The sequence below is a fragment of the Candoia aspera genome, chromosome 1 (assembly GCF_035149785.1).
Source record: "Candoia aspera isolate rCanAsp1 chromosome 1, rCanAsp1.hap2, whole genome shotgun sequence".
NCBI classification, from domain to species: Eukaryota; Metazoa; Chordata; class Lepidosauria; order Squamata; family Boidae; genus Candoia; species Candoia aspera.
Window position 1 is genome coordinate 219,629,064 of NC_086153.1, and position 24,727 is coordinate 219,653,790.

The following is a 24,727-nucleotide window of genomic DNA, read 5'->3' on the forward strand; positions in this document are numbered from 1 at the left end:
ACAAAATGAATTCAGTTCTTAACCTAGGAGAATTGTCCTTTACATTTTTTACTGTCCCATCCCAGGAAATAGGGCATCCCAAGTAACATGAATGATTGTAACTTATGTCTCCCATAAATTTATTTTGCCTCGATTCCCAGAGCTCTGTAAGTGCAGACTAGCACATTAAAAGCCTTCAATTTACAATCACACTTGGCATCTCAATGACATTCAGGAAAAGTCTTCTCAGGATGACAAATTTATTTTGCTTTAGCATCCGAGTAGATGGTTCCTGAGTTAAGGCTCCATACATTTACTGTTGTGCATCTAGTGCCATTGATTTCTGAATCTATATACATAAACTTACATAAAAGATAGTAATAGATCTTAATTGCAGCCTACCGTAGTGAAAATCAGATTGCTGATTGATCATCAAAGCTGACCCTGTGCAGCCGTGCAAGAATGCTAATGATTCTACAGGTCAACATCTCTGTGGAGGTGGGATCAAATATCATGAAGTCAGTACAGAATTAGATTCTGCATCTGAATGGTCCTGGCTATGTACAAAATCATGTCTGGGAAATCAAAGTGTAGTGCACTCTTTTCTGTTGTAGTGATTGCACCTGCAAATCTAGTTGTTGTTGTTGTTGTTTTTGCTAACTATGGGAGGAAAGTACTGAAAAGCAAGTACTAAAAATTACTGAAAATACTAGGAAGTCACTGCGACAATGGCAAGCCATTCTCCTAATTCCTTAGACAAGGGTTACTTATGCCTGGAAGACATGAAGGTTAATATTAAAGGTGATAATATGTTTGCTTTCTTATTATCTTTTACTTAAAGCAGCTAAGACAATATTAAAGACACAAAATCAATACACAATTACCAAAACGCATTTTCAACAAGCCAAATGCAGCACATGCAGCTTATCTCAAAATTAGCAGCAAGGTTAAGGAACAGCAGAATCTAACCATTGCTTTACATAAAACATTGCTAAATTAGATTTGGTGACTAACACTTGAGGACCATCACATGTACATATTGGGTGCCATCACTGAAAAAGCTCTCTCATAACTTACAGTTGTGTCTCTGAAGGTGCCAGCATACACAAGAATGGTGCAGCAACTGATCTTAGTGGATGGGCATGTTCACAGGAAAGGAAAGGCAGACATTCAAATAATCACACCCCAAACGGAGTAGGGCTTGAAAGGTGGCATCTAGTAGCTTGATTTATATATGGAAATATACTGACAGCCATTCATTGCTACAGTATGGTCATGTAATCCCACACTAAATTCTAAGCATTATGCAGGAATTGAAATTGTGGAGCAGCCCCATCTGGAGAGCATTGTAAACTAACACAGAGCTGTGCTAACTGGTGATCAGCTATTTTGGACAATTGTCCTAATCCCTTGATATTGGCCATGTTGTCTGTGTCTAATGGGAGTCGAAGTTCAAACCATTTGTAGGACCGAATTATGCATGTAGAACCATGCATGTGTCGCAAATGAATGCAGCAGACACACCAGATGAGCAAAAAACATTCCTGGCCAGAGCTGATTCCTAAGCGTCTAAATAATAAGTGGCCTGTTTGTCTTCAAGCACTGCCTTGCATGTGTGAATGTGTCGATTAGCCCTTGGTGTCACTGTGAAGATGAGAAGTAAGAACAGTCTGTGAAAAATGTAGCTTGTGAAGAGAGTTTAAAAGATGGGAGATGATATAGCATAGTGGTGCTGAGAGAAAATTTGGGTAGGAATTGTGATGATCACTCCCAGCAAGGTAGGGCAAGATTCTGTAGCCTTAATTTGCTTCCATTGCCGCATTCCCATGTGGTGCTGGTGATGGGATCTTCATATTAGATTTCAAGAAATTGTAAAGAACGTTGGGTTCCACTGAAGAATTAGGCCCTAATTCAGGTAAAATTAAGGGTTATTAAGGATAGCCAAACTTTGCCCAAACTGTGAGCCAACAGCTAATCAAGAAACACCTCCACTGTTCTTTTCTTATTTGTTTTAGTCAGCACTCAGTCTTATCTGTGCCTGGACTGCAGAAGTTGGATTTAATGAAAATTATGGACCTGCATTGTACCTTAAGGATCTTGAAAGCAGAAGGAAAAAATCAAGATAAAGTTTCAGATTAGGGGCAGTATTCCTCTGAATATCAGTTTCTGGAGATAAACCCTGAGAGAGGCCTGTTATTCATACACTACCTACAGGAACCCAAAAGCATCCAGTTCTAATCGGGATTCAAGTTACTTATGAGTACTTACAGCCACAAGAATTTGCTTTCTGGCCCCCAAATTTATCCAGTTATGTAAGTGAGAAAAAAAGCCACAGCTGTCAGTGGTATCTCAATGAAAGAAACTGGCCATTTCTGATAGAAGAGATTGATTGATTGATTGATTGATTGATTGATTTTGTGCTATCAAGTCATTGTCAACTCTTAGCAACCACACAGAGTTTCTTCATGATGATCTGTCCCTAACTTAGTCTTTCAGGTCTTCCAACAGTGCACCCATCACCACTATAACTGAGTCCACCCACCCTGCAGCTGGTTGTTCTCCTCTTCTCTTTCCTTCCACCTTTCCCAACATTAAAGCCTTCTTCAAAGAGCTAGGTCTTCGCATAATGTGTCCGTTTAGGCCTCAGGTGAGAACTCTGGGTTGATTTGTTTGATGATCCATTGGTTTGTTTTCTTGTTTGTCCATGGTAAAGTATTCTAAGGAGTCTTCTCCAACAGCAACATTCAAAAGCTCTTCCTATCCTGCTTATTCAGAGTCCAACTTTTGCTTCCATAGAGTGTCACAGGGAATACCATGGCTTGCACAATTCCGATCTTTGTAAGTATAGATCTACTACTGCATTTCAATATCTTTTCCAAGGCCTGATAGAAGAGATATGCTTACCTTGTTGTTGTTTATTCATTCATTCGCTTCCAACTCTTCGTGACTTCATGGACCAGCCCACACCAGAGCTTCCTGTCGGTCGTCAACACCCCCAGCTCCCCCAGGGACGAGTCCATCACCTCTAGAATATCATCCATCCACCTTGCCCTTGGTCGGCCCCTCTTCCTTTTGCCTTCCACTCTCCCTAGCATCAGCATCTTCTCCAGGGTGTCCTGTCTTCTCATTATGTGGCCAAAGTATTTCAGTTTGGCCTTTAATATCGTTCCCTCAAGTGAGCAGTCTGGCTTAATTTCCTGGAGGATGGACTGGTTTGATCTTCTTGCAGTCCAAGGCACTCTCAGAATTTTCCTCCAACACCACAGTTCAAAAGGATCTATCTTCCTTCTCTTAGCCTTCCTTATGGTCCAGCTCTCACAGCCATATGTTACTATGGGGAATACCATTGCTTTAACTATGCGGACCTTTGTTGTCAGCGTGATGTTTCTGCTTTTAACTATTTTATCGAGATTTGTCATTGCTCTTCTCCCAAGGATTAAGCGTCTTCTGATTTCCTGACTGCAGTCAGCATCTGCAGTAATCTTTGCACCTAGAAATACAAAGTCTTTCACTGCCTCTATGTTTTCTCCCTCTATTTGCCAGTTATCAATCAAGCGGGTTGCCATAATCTTGGTTTTTTTGAGGTTTAGCTGCAAGCCAGCTTTGCACTGTCTTCTTTCACCTTCTTCATAAGGATCCTCAATTCCTCTTCGCTTTCAGCCATCAAAGTGGTATCATCTGCATATCTGAGATTGTTAATGTTTCTTCCAGTGATTTTAACTCCGGCCTTGGATTCCTCAAGCTCAGCACATCGCATGATGTGTTCTGCATACAAGTTGAATAGGTAGGGTGAGAGCATACAACCCTGCCGTACTCCTTTCCCAATCTTAAACCAGTCCCTTGTTCCATGATCTGTTCTAACGTTGCTACTTGGTCGTTATACAGATTCTTCAGGAGGCATACAAGATGACTTGGTAGCCCCATACCGCTAAGAACTTGCCACAATTTGTTATGTCCACACAGTCAAAGGCTTTAGAATGGTCAATAAAACAGAAATAGATGTTTTTCTGAAACTCCCTGGCTTTTTCCATTATCCAGCGGATATTGGCAATTTGGTCCCTAGTTCCTCTGCCTTTTCTAAACCCAGCTTGTACATCTGGCAATTCTCGCTCCATGAATTGCTGAAGTCTACCTTGCAGGATCTTGAGCATTACCTTACTGGCATGTGAAATGAGTGCCACTGTTCGATAGTTTGAACATTCTTTAGTGTTCCCTTTTTTTGGTATGGGGATATAAGTTGATTTTTTCCAATCTGATGGCCATTCTTGTGTTTTCCAAATTTGCTGGCATATAACATGCATTACCTTGACAGCATCATCTTGCAAGGTTTTGAACAGTTCAGCTGGGATGCCGTTGTCTCCTGCTGCCTTGTTATTAGCAATGCTTCTTAAGGCCCATTCAACCTCACTCTTCAGGATGTCTGGCTCTACCTCACTGACCACACCATCAAAGCTATCCCCAAAATTGTTATCCTTCCTATACAGGTCTTCCGTATATTCTTGCCACCTTTTCTTGATCTCTTCTTCTTCTTCTTCCTCTGTTAGGTCCTTGCCATCTTTGTCTTTGATCATACCCATTCTGGCCTGGAATTTACCTCCAATGTTTCTAATTTTCTGGAAGAGGTCTCTTGTCCTTCCTATTCTATTGTCTTCTTCCACTTCCACGCATTGCTTGTTTAAAAATAATTCCTTATCTCTTCTGGCTAACCTCTGGAATTTGGCATTTAATTGGGCATATCTCCCCCTATCACTGTTGCCTTTTGCTTTCCTTCTTTCTTGAGCTACTTCTAGTGTCTCAGCAGACAGCCATTTTGCCTTCTTGGTTTTCTCTTTCTTTGGGATGTATTTTGTTGCCGCCTCCTGAACAATGTTGCGGACTTCTGTCCATAGTTCTTCCGGGACCCTATCTACTAAGTCCAGTCCCTGAAATCTATTCTTCACCTCCACTGCATATTCCTTAGGAATATTAGTGAGCTCATATCTAGCTGATCTGTGGGTCTTCCCTAATCTCTTTAGTCTGATCCTAAATTGTGCAATAAGACGTTCATGATCTGAACTACAGTCAGCTCCAGGTCTTGTTTTTACCGACTGTATAGATGTCCACCACCTTTGGCTGCAAAGGATGTAGTCAATCTGATTTCGGTGTTGTCCATCTGGTGAACTCCATGTATAAAGCCGTCTCTTAGGTTGTTGGAAGAGAGTGTTTGTTATGCAGAGTGAGTTGTCTTGGCAAAATCCTATTAACCTATGTCCTGCTTCCTTTTGTTCTCCGAGGCCATGCTTACCTGTAATTCCAGGTGTCATTTGACTGCCCACCTTAGCATTCCAGTCTCCTGTGATGAAAACAATGTCTCTTTTAGGTGTAGTCCAGTAGGTGCTGCAGATCCTCATAAAACTGCTCTACTTCAGCTTCTTCAGCATCTGTGGTTGAGGCGTATATTTGGATCACTGTGATGTTAGATGACTTGCCCTAAATTCGATTTGAGATCATTGTATCATTTTTTTGGATTGTATCCGAGCACTGCTTTAACCACTTTACTATTAATTATGAAGGCTACTCCATTTCTTCTGTGGGCCACTTGTCCACAGTAGTAGATCTGGTGGTCATTTGATGTGAAGTGGCCCATTCCAGTCCATTTCAGTTCACGGACACCCAAAATGTCTATCTTTAATCTTGACATCTCACCAATAACCACATCCAGTTTGCCCTAGCTCATAGATCTTACATTCCAGGTTCCAATGGTGTGCTGATGATCCTTAGAACATCGGATTCGCCGTTCACCACCAGCACCGTCGGCCGCTAGCCATCCTTTCGGCTTTGAGCTATCTGCGTCATCACGTCTGGGGCTAGTTGAACTCATCCTCTGTTCCTTCCCAGTAGCATTTTGACCATCTTCCGACCTGGGGGTCTCATCTTCCAATGGTATACTGACATATCTCTGGTTGTACTGATCCATTTAGTTTTCATGGCAAGAATACTGGGGTGGGTTGCCATTATCTTCCCCAGGGATCGCGTTTAGTCTGACCTCTCTGTCATGACCTTCCCGTCTTGGGTGGCCCTTCACGGTTTAGCTCATGGCATCATTGAGGTGCTCAAGCTCCAGCACCATGACAAGGTAACAAGCCTTTAGTGAAGTATGCTTACCTAAAGGATGTTAATTCATTAAAGGATTTACACTGGCTATTTGTAAAGAGCCGTGCTTCTAGTACAATTGGCTTCTGAATGATTATCCAGAGGTTGGATTATATCTATCTATCTATCTATCTATCTATCTATCTATCTATCAATCATCCATCTATGTATCATCTCTAAGCATTTCCTTATTTCTCCAGGATTATATTCATCTGGAAATAGTAAGATTTGTTTCTGACAAAACACAGAAAACCAGAAGAACAGGCTGCAGCATGACTGTGGAAGTGCAGTGAACACGTCATGAGTAGTCCCAAGGGGGAGTAGTCACTTAATCCACTTTAAACATAGTAATGCACTCTTAGCACCATATGCTGCTTTTTTCAGTCCTCCAAGTTCTCTAGAAGCAAGGGTTATAAATGTTTTTTTATGCAGATTTCTTTGTAATCATCTCATCCTAATATTTTCTCTGGGATCTATGTCAATCATGTCAATCACAGGTTACCATTAAGGAATTCTCCTTCACTTGACACAATCAGTGGAGGAGCAGGAAGATATGGCACCTGAAGCAGAAGTCCACATAAGGATAAGTCTCAGCCTTATCATTTCCATCATTATAAAAAAAAAATCCATGTGACTCCATATCCTGCATTTTCTGCATTTTCACCTATGCATTGCCATACATAACTTCACTGTAGCTCATTGGCTCAAATACTTTATTGACTTTCCCCATCTGCGAGTCCCTAGATTTTGTTCTTTAAGCCCTCAGAGATTCACAGCATATTTATTTTATGAAGGTTTCTAGCAATAGTACTTTTATAGATAAAATCCTGGTGTTATTGTTCAGTTTTTGTCCCCTATATGGGATGCTGTGACATCTGAAAACCCAGTTTAGATTAATACAGTGGCCATAAAAATATCCGCAGGATGTTAGCACTCATGATAAAGTAGGAGTGTGTTTGCTTACTACCTATCATTTGCTGAGGGGAAGATTTTAGAACTAAACAGGATCGTTGCAGAGATAATGCAGATGTGGTTCCTGAGTCTGAGTTCTCATCTGCTTCCCTCAAACATACAAGGCACTTTCCTCTGGAATTATCCATTCAGTTCCTTCTGTAGATTCTATTCAAACATGAGCTGTCTTTCCAATCAGAGCAATCGTAAATTCAACCCAGGCTGTTCTCCAACTTTGTCACTTGTTCATTCCATTCAAGGGTATTTCTAATCGGGTGATCATAAGCAGAGCCTGAAAACCAGATGGAGTCATCATTTGTTAATTGATTAAATAATGTTTCTCCTGGGTAGGAGAAGAGGGATGGGGGCTTAGCAGGTAGTTGCTTTCATGCAATTCCAGTCCTGCATAAATGTCACATTTGCAGATAGGAAAGCACTTTCCTTCAGTTCAGCTAAGCTGGAAATGGTTGGCTAAGTTGTCTCTAGAATTGCTGGAGACTTCATTTTCCCAGCAACAATGTTTTGACATGCTTCCCATTAATTCCAGAACAGTGCTTTCCTGGATCTTGTTAATCTCTTGAGGAGAATCACTGGAAGCAGACAGTGTCTCTGTAATATCCATAAATATACAGTTTGAGTTAATAGAAGAGAATATATGTAGCTCAGGGTTGAACTGTGGAGTCCTTGGTGCTCTCTGAGCTTGGCTGTTTGCTTGCAGACATTTCATTACCTGACTAGGTAACATTATCAGTGCAACTGAGTGTGTGGTTTGCTCCCTGTTTATATATTGTAGCTTGCCCTGCCCATTTTGGCGGGGGTGTGATTTTCTCTTTGGTAGTTCCTTGATTAGGGTATTGTTTTCTGCTTGATCATTTGTCTGGTGTTAATCCCTGCTTATCTGGATGTGGCTGCTGGAGAGGATGTGTTCTGATCTTTTTGTTTCCTTCTTAGCTTTTTAAAATTATGTATATAAACAGGGAGCAAACCCCACACTTATCTGCACTGATGATGTTACTTAGTTGGGTAATGAAATGTCTGCAAGCAAACAACCAAGCTCAGAGAGCACCAAGGACTCCTGACTGAGTTTAGTGGAAGCAAGTGGCTTAACATTCCTAGACTCAACTAATCCATTGTCTTTAACCAAGAAGTCTCAAACTCATGGCCTAAGAGCTGCATGTGGTTCTCCAATTTTTTTGTAGCCCACAACACTACTTCACTACTGATCTTTAAAGAATGATATATCATCCCAGTAATAAAACTAAATATTGGTGAATGAAAAATACTGCCATAGAAGTGGCCAAAATCAAATGGCTGTTTCTACAGTAGTTTTTAATTTAATACAGTAAATGTATGTTTAATGGCATGTATTGATATTCTTCATCTTCTTTATTTTTGACTCAAAAGAGACATTTTATAGATGTGTGAAAAATCTTCAGTATTCCAGCTTTTGGGTTAATGAACTGACCACAAAGGCAGCTTTTGTGACAACTTGAGTTTGAGATCCTGCTTCAACAGATCCAGTTACAAAAACTGGATACTGGGTGAAAGTTTTCCTGTCGTCAAAAGTAAAATCTGATACAGGACATCAATGAAACAAAGAAGAGATTGAAACTGTATCTCCTGCCCCGAAGCGAATTGCTTCTAGCCCTTTACACAGAGCGTGTGGGGGGAAAAGATGCAAGAAATGTCAGCTCTGATTATTATAAACAGAAGTTGCAGATGATGCTAAGCAGTTACTGGAATTCTTTCATAATGGCTTCTTAGCTTTTCTCCTCTAAAATACTTATCAGAAGTTCCTGAATTCTTACATGATTCAATTAGTTTGATTAGTTTAGCCCAACTTTCTGAGAAGAAGCTTGTTCTCTTAAAGCTCATTCTTGGTCTTTTCCCAGTATCTAACTGCAGTTTTTCTGTCTCTATTTAAAAAAATTGTCCCATTCACATGCAGTTTTCAAGAATCAATGCTTATCTGTCTTAGAGTAGAGGTAAGCTACTTGAAGTGGATGGCAACCATTGAAAAACCAACCATTATTACAATGTCTCACTGCATGTTCTGTTTTTCTATCTTCTGGAATGCAGAAAGGAAGAAATGATACATTAGCAAGCAAGTTGACACCTCAAACATGTGATCTATGGAGTCGTGAAGAGCCCTGCCCACTTTTCCCACTGGCCTTTGATCAGCATAATTAGGAGACAACCAGAACATAGATAACTGTTAATGATAAGCAATAAACTCTGCACTTTGCCAGTAAAGTGATAATTTAATTAACTGACAGGCAGGAAGTAGATCACTGACTTCCCACTACTAATGACTTCCAGAAATCATTAATGTAATAGATCACAAGAAGATTAATAGTGTAGAAGAGAGGTTGGTAAATTTTATATGTGTATGCATGAGAAAATAGTGTTTGTATGTGAATGGGTATTCATTTGCGCACTAACTCTAACATCCCATTTGGGATCCTCAAGGCCAAAAGATTGCCCACCCTTGCAATAGAAATGTTTGAGTTTTGGTGGTAGCTCCTCATCTCCAATCATGTCTAGCCCCAGAATCTAAAAGTGATCCAAAGCTAGATCTTCTGTCTTCTTGCTTCTAATTTTTGTAATGTTCCTCAGAGGTCCAGAAGAACAATCTATTACCTTCTTCCTACTTCTTGGTTCAGGTAAACCTTTCTGCAAGCTGAGAAGCTGAGAAGCTGAGAAGCTGAGAGACCTTCTACTGGCATTCTACTACTGTCTTCATTTTCCATTCTGGCATAATGTACTTCCCTTCCTAATGCGATTGCTATGGCAGTTTCTAATCAGAGCAAAGAATTATGCCTATTGATAATATCACTGGAAATATTAACAGCCAGGAAGCCTGCTTAAACATGGAGAAAATTAGTAACATTAAGAGTGAATTAATCAAGAGATCAGTGTCATGAGTACCGTTGAGCTGAAGGCATCAGCACAATGGCACACATGACAATACCTAGGAAGCAGAGGAAGGGATTTAAGATAAGCAAAGCACGCACAACAACAGACACAGACCCTGAGGAGAAGGGAATGACCCCGGCCGGATGACCCAGCCATCAGGACACAAAAGAGGAAGAAGGAAAGACAAAGACAGGGCGGATCATGAGGCACACCTGAAGCTGTCAGCAAAGCGCAACGGAGATCGCCCAGCTGACAGCAATCACCGGCCGGAGAAAGAAACCGATTATGGGCGAAGCCCAGGGCACCAGCAGGGGCCCTGCAACCCTTCACCTACCGGCACGGAAGCATGCAGGACAAAGGGGGGATGACGCAACCCAAAGTGGGGGGGGTCGCTGACCGGCGCGGGCTATTTAAACCCCACACCGGCGCGCTCCCTTCACTCTCAGCTTTTTTCTCGTCTAGCACTACGCTGAAATAAACCTGAACCTGCTCTTCCCTGAATCAGTGTCTGTGTTTCACTCAGTGGTAGGCAGCGCATGACAATCAGACAGTTATATCACTGGATCCATTTATCTGCTGATCTCTTTGGTCTGAAAGTCCATAATTCATGTCCACCTGACTTATTACTTGGACAAGTGACATTGGCACTCTATGGCTATTTGCTTTAGGGAAGAAGAGAGGTGAATAAAAAGACAGTGATGGGGAAACCACTTCAGGAATCTACCATTCACCAAAGAAGAATCATCCATTAACATTCCATGAGATTTTTCAGAAGGGCTAAGTATCTAGAAGACTTTTCAGCCATCCATCTGAAGTTCAGATGTATCAGTCACCATTTGTGTTTATGGCCGCAGCAAGACATGGGTCTTTCCCCACTTTTCTCTGATCATGGCAGAAGCATCCTTTGGTAGCATCTTTTTTCTGCCATATCTTCCAGTTGTTACCTTCATCTCATGCCCATTCCATGAGTGAGACAGGCTTAAGTTGTTTAACACCTCTATTGGTGTGAAAAAAAATATTGTCCCATTTATTCTGACACCACCCAAAGGGAGCCTTGGGGTGTGTAAAATATGGTAGGCTTCTGAAGGAAATCAGATGACTGCAATGATTTGAAAAAGAGGCAATAGAGGTAGGATAGCGATCAAAAATGGGCCCAACAAACTTCATGCTGGTACAGGATGGGTAGAGAATACTTCAGTTCAGCAATGGAGCAAGGTCCACTGTAATAAATGGCAACAATTTACCAGCTGCATATTAACCCTGCCATTAGGCACAGAATCCTGCCTGACTCCTCATATGATCCTGCCTGAGACTCACTGGTAGATCTGTGCTCTGAGGAAGAGAGTAAAATTTTGTACTCTCTGGTCCACATGAAGCACTGAGCTCCACCGATTATATCCATGTAGCAAATTCTCAATTTATATAAATCAGTTTGCTCTGTAGTAAATAAAGTAATTCTGGGTGAAGAGAGACAACCACTTGTTTAAAAAGTGTCTAAATCTATGTCTGTTGGAAGATATTTCTTAGATGGACAGTTGTTCTCAACCAGTATGATTAGTCCAAAGGTTTTAGCTGAGAAGACATATGGCTATGTGTAATAGTGAGGTCTGCTGTTTTTGTGACATTGTGCTGGAATAGCTGAATGGAAAACAAGGGTCAAGAATATGCTGCCCTCTGCCATCTATGTAAATTGTTTCCCAATACTATGCAATATCAAATCATTGTGATAAAATATGACCAAAATGCCAATTATTTTTATATCCTGTAAATATGATTTAGGCCAATACAGTTATCTTCTCAAAGCAGAGTTTATAGCAATGTAAGTAGCAATATAAATAGACTAGAACTAAACATGTAAATTCATTTACAGTTACAGTCTCAATAATTAAATGATAATACACACCATTATTGTCTTTGATATGAAATAAAAGCTCATTTTTCCCTTTAGACTTCCAGTTTAAAACTGCATTTTAAAGACACCTGTTTCTCAATAACCACTCTGAAATCATCTATAATTCTGCCACCTTTGGATGGCTTCCCCCAACCTTACAACACAAAACTGAGCAGTCAGTAACAAGAAACAAATCAATTGGGAAAAGAAGATACTATTGTATATTCACTTGTTTCTGTGAACATTTGAAAGAGACAGTCATGCATTTCTTTTCCTAAAGAATTTGTGATAGAAATCTTTTAAAGAGGCTTAGTTTTTAATGCATTCAGCAAACAAAAATATCCATGCAGGACATACACACCATCACACATGAAAAACTGTACATCAGCTTGATTTTTTTCCCATTTCAGTATACTGCAACCACATCCTCCTTTAAACTATCTTTGTTCCTGACTTCGTTTACGCGAATTAGTGAGCCTAACCATATGGGTCACATTCCAAACAACTGTTAAGTTAATCTTTTACCCTTTCTCAGTTGTCAGTACACATGCTCTAGTCATACATATAGCTCTTCCCAAATATATTCAAATGAGAATATAATAGAATGAAAAGAAAATTCATATCAGAATTGTCTAGAACAGGTCCAAAAATAGGAATCAAACAAGTCAATCAGAACCTTTTCTGGAACCGCACAGTGCTGATGCCATTGGCTTTCTGAACCAGCCCAGGACTGCCAAATGCCCTCTGGGTACAACATCAGTATTGTTCTTTCAAAACTCATGTATTTCATTGCCAGTGTCAAGGAATGCAGAGCCATCACCACTCAGAGAAAACATTTTTTCAATATTTGCACCATCCCCAGAGGTGCCCTGTGGAGTAAGCAAGTTTTAGATATGAAATAATACAAATGTAGATACATGCATGTACTACAGGAATGGACCATGAGATGCCGTTAAGCCCATCTTGTCAGTCCAAGTTCATATGGCCAAAAGTAATAGTTGATAGGAATCACAGTCCAAGAATATCTGGAACAGTGTATGTAGTCCATCCCTGCCCTGCAATGTTCTTGCAAAATAATATGGACTAGTGACACTATAAGAGGCTGTGCATACCCATTTAAAATGTTACTGTTTCCTCTATTTGACTTTAGTAGGAAACAGCCAAATGCATTGACTTGAAAATATTAATGGGAATGAACAGATAGAGGATTTGCAAATCCCAGCAGAGTTTACTGTATATCATTCCAAGCATTGAGGCCATCAGAGAACTTGGAATGAAATTATACAAGATGGTCATTTCTTCTTTCCAATGGGAATATTTAAATGTATAAATCTAACCAAAATTACAAGGACACTGTATTGGAATCCCATTGGCTATTCAATAAAGCATTGACTGGACTTCATCAATTTCCCTCTCCCTTTTTGATGATAAAAGAAAATCATTAGGACATTGTTCATAATGAAAAGGGAAGGATTTTTCCACAGTACTCAGTTCTGGTGAGCTATGGTAGCTGTGTAGGTCTGAAGGAAGGCTGCAGTTACTCACTGAGGCTGTATCTGTATCAACTTCTGACCCCGGGGTAATCATTTCCGATTAAAGTGTAAGTTAACAAAGAAAACAAATAAAGAAGTTGCAGTTATCAAAATTAAAGGCAGAACGTCTTTGAAAGGACATTCAGGTCCTCGTGACCAAGTGTGTGTTTCTGAAGTCAGGGTTTGCAAGTGGAAAGTCCTATGCTGAACTGCGCAGTTATGACTTAAAAGCAAGGAAAAAAGAAAATGGTGGTCCAGACCCTTGAATGGTATTGTATGCCACTTTGCATAAACACTGACATCGGATGTTCTTTCATACCACTCTGCATTTTTAAGCCGACCCTGTCCTATACCCATGGCAGTTAAAGGCATATCTGCACTTATTGTTTAAGCTGCTCCTCTCTGGTGCTCCTGTTGGCTTGAACCTAAGCCAATCTTGCAAGGCATTCAGTCTAGAGAACAGGCTAACATGTCCTCTCACTGAACAATTCTTCTGCTCCTGTGCTCTTGTCAGAGGGTGGGTATGGATAGGAACGAAGCTGGGCACGTATGCCCAGCTTACAAGGGAATTATAATGATGTTAATTCTTATATAAATTCAATGCAAAGTGTATTTACAGTGCAAGTGAATGCTAATACTTATGCACACAGTGACCAATCATCTATGTAAGTCGGTACACCAACAGAATTCTAGTAAATTTATACTCAGATTTAAATGATTCAAACCTCTGCTCTTATTATTTCTTTTAAGAAGCAAAATGCTTAGTTGTTACCTTTCTATGCTAACAATTTTTCCTGCCTTGCTGACTCTTACTATACTAGAATTTACCATTTTCTCTCCTTTTAAATCCACTTTTTCCCAGTTTCCCAGCAGCCTTAACTAACCAGGAAACCAGCCTTAACTAACATGGATCTAAGGAGCAGGTGGCTGAGCTCACAGTCATAATGACCCTGTCCACTTCCTCAGGCCCAACAGGTTCAAACTGTTTGCAGTTAACTGGGCAAAGCTGTACCTTGGGCTATCCATCAGACCCATATCAAAGGTGGCATCCAACTGGGAACGAATTTGAGCCATTTTGTCTCATAGATGCTCTACAAATTCCTCCACAAAACCTAGTAGGTGAACTTCCTAGTCCTCCTTCCCCTTTAAGGGCTTGTGTTACCTTAAACAAGGTGGGGCAGCTATCTGCAGATGCAATAAAGGCAGAGAAGTATTGTCATTTTGCTGCCCTTACCACCACAAAGTAGGCCTTAATAGCGGCTCTCTCCCGTGTTCAATCAAATTAATCTCTCGTCAACCTCCAGCAGCACTCCAGATTTAGATTCTTAGAGTATGAGTTCTGAGGAAAAAAATAAATAAATGAAAGGACTTAAATCAAAATTGGGAACAATTCCTAATGCTTATAAATATATTGACTGCAATTATCAGTTGGAACACAATGGGAGGGGAGAGTATAATTTGTAACCAAGTAGTTTCTGAATAAAGTTTTTATTGGTTTTTATTTTTTCCTTTTTTCTTTTCTATCAATATCATTTTTTCTTTCTTTTCTTTGTGACTATTTGTATTTACTTTTCAAATAATAAAAAATAAATTTTAAAAAAGTAATGTGTATGATTGACTTTATTTATGATTTTAAAATATTTTCTTATTGTGAGCAGAATAATGAAAACCTTAGATGCTTAAATGCTCAGAAAACCTTCATCTTGTATCTCATTTCAGACAATTTTATTTCTGTCCATTTTATCGCTCTGGTACAAATATTTACACATTTCTTACACATGCAGGCTTCCTCTCTCCACAGCTATGGGTGTGGGTATTTAAAATCCATCTTAATTTTATACGAGGTTATTTATGGGCCCCGGGCATTGCAGACAGCTCAATAAATTTGTTTCTTGATACAGTGTGCTGAAACGATGAGATATGGGAGAGAAACCGAAGATGGAATTGTGAATGAGCAAGGTTCCAGAATGATGGAATGTCTTTTTGCTTTGAAGCAGAACTAAATTCACAACCTCTTTTGCATCCAGACGCTTGCACTAGTAGGAATTAATTTTGTTTATAGTGATTGGATGATGTACAGAGTAGCTGAAGGTCTGAATATAATGATTTTTATTGATTTACATAGACTTAACTTAGATTTCAGCACAGCACGCTTTCCAAAGAGGCCCTAAGATATAGGAAGGTCCTTCGCACCAGGTCAAGCTACAGCCTTCTTGGCTTTTGGGACAACTTCTAGAATCTCCTGCCACCATACAAAGGGTTTGCATTGGATTTTAGCTTTATATGAATAGACACAGCTTTTTATTTTACTCAGATTATTTAGCTATTTAGATTGGTTGAATTTATCAGTCTTGGGTTGATAGAATTGATACCTTCTCATATTTCTAATAGTAATTTAATTCCTACTGTAGATATTATGCTGGCATGCTGTAAAAAATGCAGTCAGGCTGAGGAGGTGATACAGGAAGCTGCCTTATCCTCTTAAGACTATTTATCCCTCTAGTCTAATATTATTTTTTCAGATTGGCAGCTCTTTAGATGTTCTTGACTATCATTACCATAATATACTCTCACAGTTCTTTGTGACTGGCCATGCTATTCAGGGCTGATGGAACTTGAAGTCCCCCAAATCTGGAAGGCAGCAAGTACCTCACCCTGATGCTCCAGAGTGGCATTTCTCATATAACTTGCTTGGCTTGGTTATTATTCAGGATATATCTTCTTAGCCAGCATCACAACAACAACAACAACAACAACAACATAATAATAATAATAATAGTAAACGTGTTGGGTGTTGATTTGCTGGCAAAGAGGTGGCCTGGTCTTTTGGCTTTTCTATTGTCTCAAATTCATTCAAAAGAGACAATAGAAAATTCAAAAGAGACAATAGAAATTCAAAAGAGACAGTAGAAATTATAGAAATAGAAATTCAAAAGAGACAATAGAAAGACCAGAACACCTCCTTGCCAGCAACAACACCCAGAAATGCAAAGTTTAATACCAGGATTAACACCAGAGGAACATTCAAACAGCACAATACACCCTAATCAAGGAACTATTAACTCAGTCAATCAACCAAGCAGCAAACAACAGCCCAATCAAGGAACCCCTAAGGACAGAACAACACCTCCACCAGCACAAGCAGGGCAAGCCATGGTATATAAACTGAGAGCAAGGCCCACTCCGTCTTTGCACTGAAGATGTTGCCTAGTCTGCCAATGAAACATCTGCAAGAAAACAACAAGGCTCAGAGAGCACCGAGGATTCCACATGATCACCAGATGTATCAAGTTGTCTGCAATCTCACAGAAGAACATATTATGAGATTTCAGTGTGGTTTCCTTAAATCTTGGGAGATTATACAGAGGGACACTGAAATCTCCAGGGAGTTAAAGATGTTGGTCATTTCCTAAACTGTTTGTAATTTTAAAATCTTATTTCCTTTGGGGGTTTGTGGATATCACCTAAGACTGCTGCAGATATGTTGGTGCTGTGGAAGCCATTCTACCAACCCGTGGGCTATACAATTTAAATAGAAATGCATTAATCTCTCTTAACATCAATGTGTAAGCAAAATCTTAGACAGCTCCAGGGTTTTATGTTTTTAATCTTCTTACCCAAGTTGCTTGATGACAGATTTTCAGCATCAGAACTTTACCTCATGACAGGTGCTTCAGTATTTTGAACAACTGACTTCTGCTTACTAGAACACTTTCATAGACTGTGGGCTAATCTCTTGAGTCACCTATCCCACTGCATTATGGAAGAATCCAAAATGAGTAATTATTAGAATCCTATGCATCTATTTGTGTTTAGGCCAAAATAACTTCTTGAGCAGGACCTCAAGCAACATAGATCTTGGAACACAGTGTCACAAAAATTACACCTCAATATCTCTAAGTTAGATCATGACAATTACAAAAAAAATTACCTTCAAATTTTTACAAAAAGTAATACACATAAAATGAAATAAAGCTGCTCTGCAGACTAATGTGTCAATTAAAACAGAGCATCCACATTGTGCATTTCTTTGAATATTGTGTTCAATATTCTTAGCAAAAAAAATTATAGAAAAATGTGCATATTAGAAAGGGCTGAATACAAAGTATTAGGGGGAATTGTCGAACATATAGAGAAATTTATGTTCATTACTGTAAATAATAATGAAGTAATAATAATTTATTAAATTTATATGCTGCCCAACTCCTAGAGACTCTTGACAGTTTACAAATTGTTAAAAACATTTAAAAACAAGTAAAAATACAAACACACACACACAAACAACACAAAACAAAACAAAGGAAGAGAGATGGCAAAGAAAACAAATCTGAATAGGAACAAGGGAAAGGAAGAAAAAGGGCGACAATTGTCCTTGCCAAAGACCTGGGCGAAGAGCCACATCTTCAATATATAAATATATTGCAGAAATTGCACTGAAAAATGTATTGTTAAGGCAAATGGCATATGAAAATAAATACTAATGTTGGTGCTTGAACCATATTTTAAAGTTACCGGCTGATGAGGAAATCAGATAGAATAGATGTGACTCAAGATTTGAAAGTCTTACACAGGACAAAAATAGACTGAGTCATCCATCGTTCACTGATATTAATATTAATCTCAGCAAGGGGAGTAATTATCTTAATGGACCAGGAAATATTCACATTCAAATCAACAGATGACTATCAGATCACTCCAGTGCAAATGACTATTCATGTTAAAGGAAGAGCATGATGGAAATAATATTCCCACCAGATTCATTTTTGCAAACTTCAATGGAAAATATGAAAAAAATATCTGTAGAAGAAGCAATTACCTTCCAGAATGAAGGGGAAAATCAAGACAAACAAGTATGTTTGCCTATTGGCCTGTTGTGGAGAGCTGCAGCACATTAACTCATAAACTACTTCACCAGAATTTGTGTCCTATTAAAAAGAAAAAGTGGGAGAGCCAGCCAAGGAAATGGGAGACAAACAGCCCACCAAACCTGATCTCTCACGTTGCAGAGCATATGGCTTAGAAGGCATACATTAGAAGGCTTTCATTAGTGGCTTTCCCTCCACACAGTAGTTGTATCTGCTGTGAACAGAAATGCAGATTGTTGGGATTTGGGTTGCTTTGAACAAACTTAAAGGATTCCCTTTTGGATAAAGGAAAATCAGAGAGAAATATAACCTAACTTTTATTTCTGAACCCAAATAAAAGAAATCAGAATGGAAACAAATATGAAGAACAATTATTATTTTGAAGCCCCAAATTCCAACTTCAGGTCATGTGAATGGGATGGTTCCTTCTTTCCCCAGAAGGTATCTGATCCAGCAGATAGGTCCCACTAATAAAAAAGGAAGGGGACTTTTACTGTTCCATCCTTCTCTTTCATTTGCTTGTACCCTCCAAAAAACATGTAGGGATCCTCCAACCTCCCAGAGTAGGTTTTCAGAGATGCAAATGGCTGCAGGGGACAGCACCTTGTTTAGTCCTTTTTCAGTCATCAAATCCATAAATCATTTTCTATTTTCAGCAAAAAGTCCATAAAAGGTTTCCAGTCTTTTAAAAAAGGTACTTATTGTTTTGTGCCTCACCAAACAGGCCAGTTTCACTATTTCTGACAATTCTGACATCTTCCCAATCTATTCCTCCACTGTGGGAATTCCAGTATTCCTTCACTGTTGTTCATATAATGGTCTTGCTGCGGTTACCATGTATAAAATCAATCTTCCATGAGTTTTTTCTAATGGCTATCCATTATCCACTTTCTTTTTCTTCTCTTTATTTCTTATTCTTCCTATTTTTTTCTTTAATGTGTGTCTTCTATTGCTTGAAAAAATCCTTAAAAAAATTGTTTTTTTAAAAAAATAAAGAACTGAAATCTCCAATAATGCCCCAATGATGGCTGCAAATCCTTAAAAGTCTCAAAATGGATTTCAGGCTAAAACTGATTCATCCAAAAATTGTATTTTGACTCCCCTAGAATGCATTTGAAAGGACAGACATCAGATTTTCTTTGTTAGAGATGTAAAAAGTTTGAGGGTTTATTGTCCTTTGTTGTTGTTGTTCTTTATTTCTGTTGTTTCTGATTACTCATTTTGTATTTTATTGCTATTAATTGTGAGCCACCCAGAGTCTTCTGGAGTCAGGCAGCACCCAAATTGAATACAGCAAATTAAATTAAATTAAATTAAATTAAATTAAATTAAATTAAATTAAATTAAATTAAATTAAATTAAATTAAATTAAATTAAATTAAATTAAATTAGTTGTTGTTCTTTATTAATTGTTGTTAGTATTGCATCATTCTTTTCCATTGGTTATCTTTTGTATTCTGGTATTTTGTTTATTTTTTGTCATCTTCCAAAAAAATTATGTTAAATTTTATATCAGGAATTTAAATTTATTAAATTGAATTTCAGGGATTTATATTAAAATTTAATTTATATTAAATCCCTGAAATAAATATAATACATTTGACTCCCTAAGGCAAAGAAACAAATGCATCCTTTCTCCAGGGGTGTCTTCAGAGTATGGTAAAAAAAAAGTCAAGATGGTGGTCACATTGTAGCCATTTTTATGTGTATTGCACACCAACAGGGCATACAAAGCCCTGCCTGTTTTTATGTGCATCGCAACCAACACTGCAATTGAAGCTCCGCTTGTGTTTTACATGTGTGACACACACAATGCATATAAAAAACAGGCAGAGCTTCAGCTGCACCACTGCAGCTGCCACCTTGATTTTTCACACCATACCCTGCAGACACCCTGCCATTCTCATTCAACAGTGGTGATAGAATAATTTTAGGTACCCAAACAGGTCAGAGAGAATACATAGTTGTATTGTGCAGGAGAGAAGAACAGTCATGAAGTTCAGGAAGAACATCAGGGAAGCTGCTTGACTCCCCACTGCTTTCCCCCTCCCCTGGATCTTCCTCCTGCATCCATTGCCTCACTCTCCCTCTTGGGTTGGACTGGCCTCATTTACATCTGTTAGGGTTCTACCCAAAGCAGCACCACAGCTGAACTACATCTAACTCTGCACAGGAATGCAGCCATTCTTGATATTTCAAGTTGCGTTTCAGGATGGTTACTCAAACGTAACTCCCTCTGAGTTCCATGAAGCACAGTCCCAGTGGGAGTGTACAGACTGCACCTTCTGGTCAGTAAGTCCTGCTGAAGCCAGTGAAACTTATTTCTGGACCAGCATGCATCAGGTCAAGCTGCGGGAGTAGCTAAACATCTGTTTTACGAATTTCATCCTTAGCAACAGAGAGAAGTACTACTGATGTTTGTTTTCTGAAGTCTACCCAGGTTCCTTAATGCTATTAATCACATTATTTCGATTAATGGAGCTGAACTAGCTAGTCTGGGTTAATGAGTTATTAATGAGACTATGCTAGGGATTTGGGAGATCATAACCACCACGGCTGGCTTTTCCACTTATCTCATCTCTATTCCAGGATCACGAATGTTCCATTTTTGCTTTCCCTTCAGACCCATCTTGTCAGCAATGCACAGCTGTGCCTGGTATCAATTATAGACAGAATAGAATCATATTTTACTTCTGATACTGTACTTTCTTGAAGGGGCCAGTGATGGAAATCAATGATTGTTTTTACTGCCATTCCTCAATCCCCTGCTTTAAAGTAATTCATGACAAGGCTGAAGCCATTCATTTTACTAAGCTGTTATTAGAGGCCAGATATTATTCTGCTCCATTGATCCTGAGGTGATGGAATAGCAACTTATTAATTTGAGTCATATGTTTTAGTTTTCAATTTTCCTTAGAAGGCTAAATCCTCATGTGTGTTTGTGTGTGTGTCTGTTTTTAAAGAACTGACACCAGCATAGACATTTTGCTCAAGTGTTATGTCTGTTATTGTTTTCCTTATTTGTATTTTGAATACATATTATGCATTTTGGAAAATAAGCAACATTTCAGAAGATATGAGTGGATTCTTCTTTCTGCACAGCCAGTCCTACCATTAGGCTGGGACAGGTCACCTCCTCCTGTTGAACACCTTGGTTCAGATGATGCCTCTTGGAACAGGATCTGTTTGGAAGGTAGAGGGTGTGATTGGCTTATTCACAACTTGACTGCCACAGGGAGCAGGGCCAGTCACAGAACACCCATTTAATAAAAGCTCACTTAGCCTTTCATGTTGCTAAGACGTCTGTGATGACAAAGCTATTCCTGAAAATATGATGCTAGAGGTAAAGCCTTCCTCTCTATTTTTATTTAAATAATATGTTAATATATCAGGGGTGCATTCTTGCCACTAATATCACATTATATTCTTCTGCAATAAAATGTAGGTGTGGTTTTTCAGTGAGCACACCTGATTACATCCACTGGCCCTTCTTCTCAAGCAGAACACTAAGAAACAGCTGTCTACAGTTTTTTTTAAAGCTTCCTGTATTGTCTTCAGGAATTTCATTAACCAAACAGGCCATTGTTCTCTGTGCCAATTCTGGACATTCTGCTCTTGTGAAAACTTTTGTTGGAATCCATTTTTTCACTTACTTGTATCTTTTGGACCTGACTGTGCCAAAGAAAATTTTGTTGGGTCCAGCTAACAATGCACAATTGAGAAATAGGCTAGTTCCAGGTTTGGGGGTCCCCACAGTCAAGGACCTCTTGATTCTGTAAAGGACAATTTGGTGTCTTAGGAAGTGTAACTATTTCCTCAGAGAACAACTGACCAATAGGATGCTTCTAACTCTGGCTGGCTCAGCTCTGATATGGGAGAAGGTTGTATACTTCCCCCTTCCCCTTGCAGGTTCAAGAGGCTATCTTGGGTAGGGACACCTTGGACACCTGACTGCAAAATAGAAACAAATATCTCAAAAACATGTTCTAGCAAATGTTATCCATCAGTGGAATCAGCAGAAGTAGAAGAGTTAACTTTTGAGGCAAGAAAAGATTGGCCTACTACTGCTGCCCACTGAGGCTATTTTTTAAAAAATAATTTTGGGGGTTGGCAGATGCCATTTGAGAGTGGGAATGATGCTTGATGATATGGGCACCAAGCTGTCAACTCCTTCTATAACTTGATACTCATAATAGAATGGCTTCATGATGTCACCATTTCCTTACAAAGTATGTGCTCTGACCGTGTTTTGAGGTGATGTAGAACTGCTTATAGACTTCTCTTATTCAGCTAGGTATGAAACTTTGCCAGACAGATGTCCAAGGACAAAAGTTTTAGAGACTGATTGTAGAAAAGCTATGAAGCTATTAGGAAAGAATTTCAATGATTGCTGTGTATCAGAAGCAAACCCTATTTACAGAGAACTCAAGCTTCAAATTCTTGGGTATTTTTTTCTTTGGCTATATGGTGTAATGGGCTTGAAATAGATAGGTGTCAGAAGGAAGGCGAATGAGGAAATGTGTACTGCATTGTTGCAATATGAATTCTGTCTCTTATGTATTTCTTGCAATGCTTTCTTGTGATGTTCTCAGGACAGGCTATCACATAGACATTGGTGCAGGTAAGATGTACATCTTACCTAATATAAAAACTTCTGCAAACTGTCTGGGTATCCTTGATAAAGACATTGATCTTTATATCTCAGGCCCTCTTCTTCAATATGTGATAAGAACATTGAGTTCTCTTATAAAGCTGTTGTGAGAAACAGTAAGATTATACATGGGGTGTGCTTTGAACAGCTGCCTTGTTCTATATATGCTCACCTAGGAGATTACCACCTTGATATGGATGGAAGACTTAGTTGCTTCAATGATCCTGAGAGTGATGCTTGTATATGTGGAAGCTTCTGGTAGGGTCACCCTTGCTGGTAAGATAAAAGAGAGAGTGGCAAGGCTAAGGGTAATCCATAATAGGGTGAGGACAGGTAGGGCTCTGCAAGAATGGGGGAAGTCAAGACATCCAGGAGAAGGAATTCAAAAATCAGACCTGGAACAAGGCAAAAGCGAACCGCTTCCATGTTGTTGCCAAAAAATGGGATGGACAAGATTGAAGCATTTAGATGAGTTTCAGTACCAGATGATGAGATGTCCAAGTCAGAAATCACTTCTCTAGTTATTGGAAAAGAATGCTGAACATTCACAAGTAGATTTGGAAGTGACTGGGTGCCCAGACCAAAGCTGAAAGTTGGTCTGTTCATTGATGGTACCCATATTGAAAGAGAAATTCTTTGTTTTACAAAGACTCCTAGAATTAGAATATGGAATGCAAGAGGCATGAAGCAAAGAAAACTTGAATAAAAATGAAGCACACTGAACTGCATGTTTTAGGAATAAGTGAACTTAGATGAACAAGAATGGGCCACTTTAAATCTGATGATTATGGTACATTATTCAGAGCATGAGACCATCTGAGGGAATGAAGTGGCAAAAGGAGCATTGTTCAAGCAGTGCTCAAAAATAACTGAATAAATGACAGGATTACACTGATTAGAATTAATGGATATCCTGTGAACTTAAATATTATACAGCCATATGTATCTATTACAGATACGGTGGCGGAAGATACTGAGGAATTTTACAGCAACCTGCAAGAGGTGTTAATGCAATATCAAGAAAGGATGCAATACTATTAATGGATGAATGGAAGGCAAAAGTTGGAGAAATTAAGGAATTTGAAATTGGAGGAATATTTGGCATGAGCAAATGCAATAATGCAGGAGATAGGTTAATAAAATTTTGTGAAGATAATTGTTTATTGCCAACACCTGTTTCAAGCAGCATAAATGCAGATGCTACATAAGGATGTCACCAGATGCACAATATTAGAATCTATTTGACTGCTTAATAGGAAACAGAAGATGAAGGAGTAAAACCCAGCCAGGCAGGACACTTCCATTTGTAGACTGTGGAACAGACCATGAATCATTCCTATCTAATATATGGATTAAACTTAGAAAATTAAACAGATCTATCTGCCGACAAGATTTGACCTGGAAGGCATGCAATCAAAAGGTAAGGTCAGTGTAAGGAACAGATTCAATATACTTAAATGATGGGAAAGAGGACCCAAGAAGCTATGGGAAGAGTAAGAGACTTTTTAAAAACAGAAAGACGGGGAAAAAAATCCCCAAATTTCAAAGAGAAAAGCGTCCAAGTGGCATTCAGAATGAGCTATCAGAATAGACAAGGAAAGATGGAGGACCACAAGAAGGATGTCCAACAGTTGCACAGCAGATTTCCAGTGTCAAGCAAGAAAAGACAAAGAAAGGAACTTCAGTCAAGTTTATCAACAATAGACAACAATAACAAGAAAAGAAAAATGAGAGATTTTTTGAAAGATCAGAGAAATCATAGCTAAAGTAGGACACACAGAAGAGATCTAACAGAGGTAATGGAGGATGA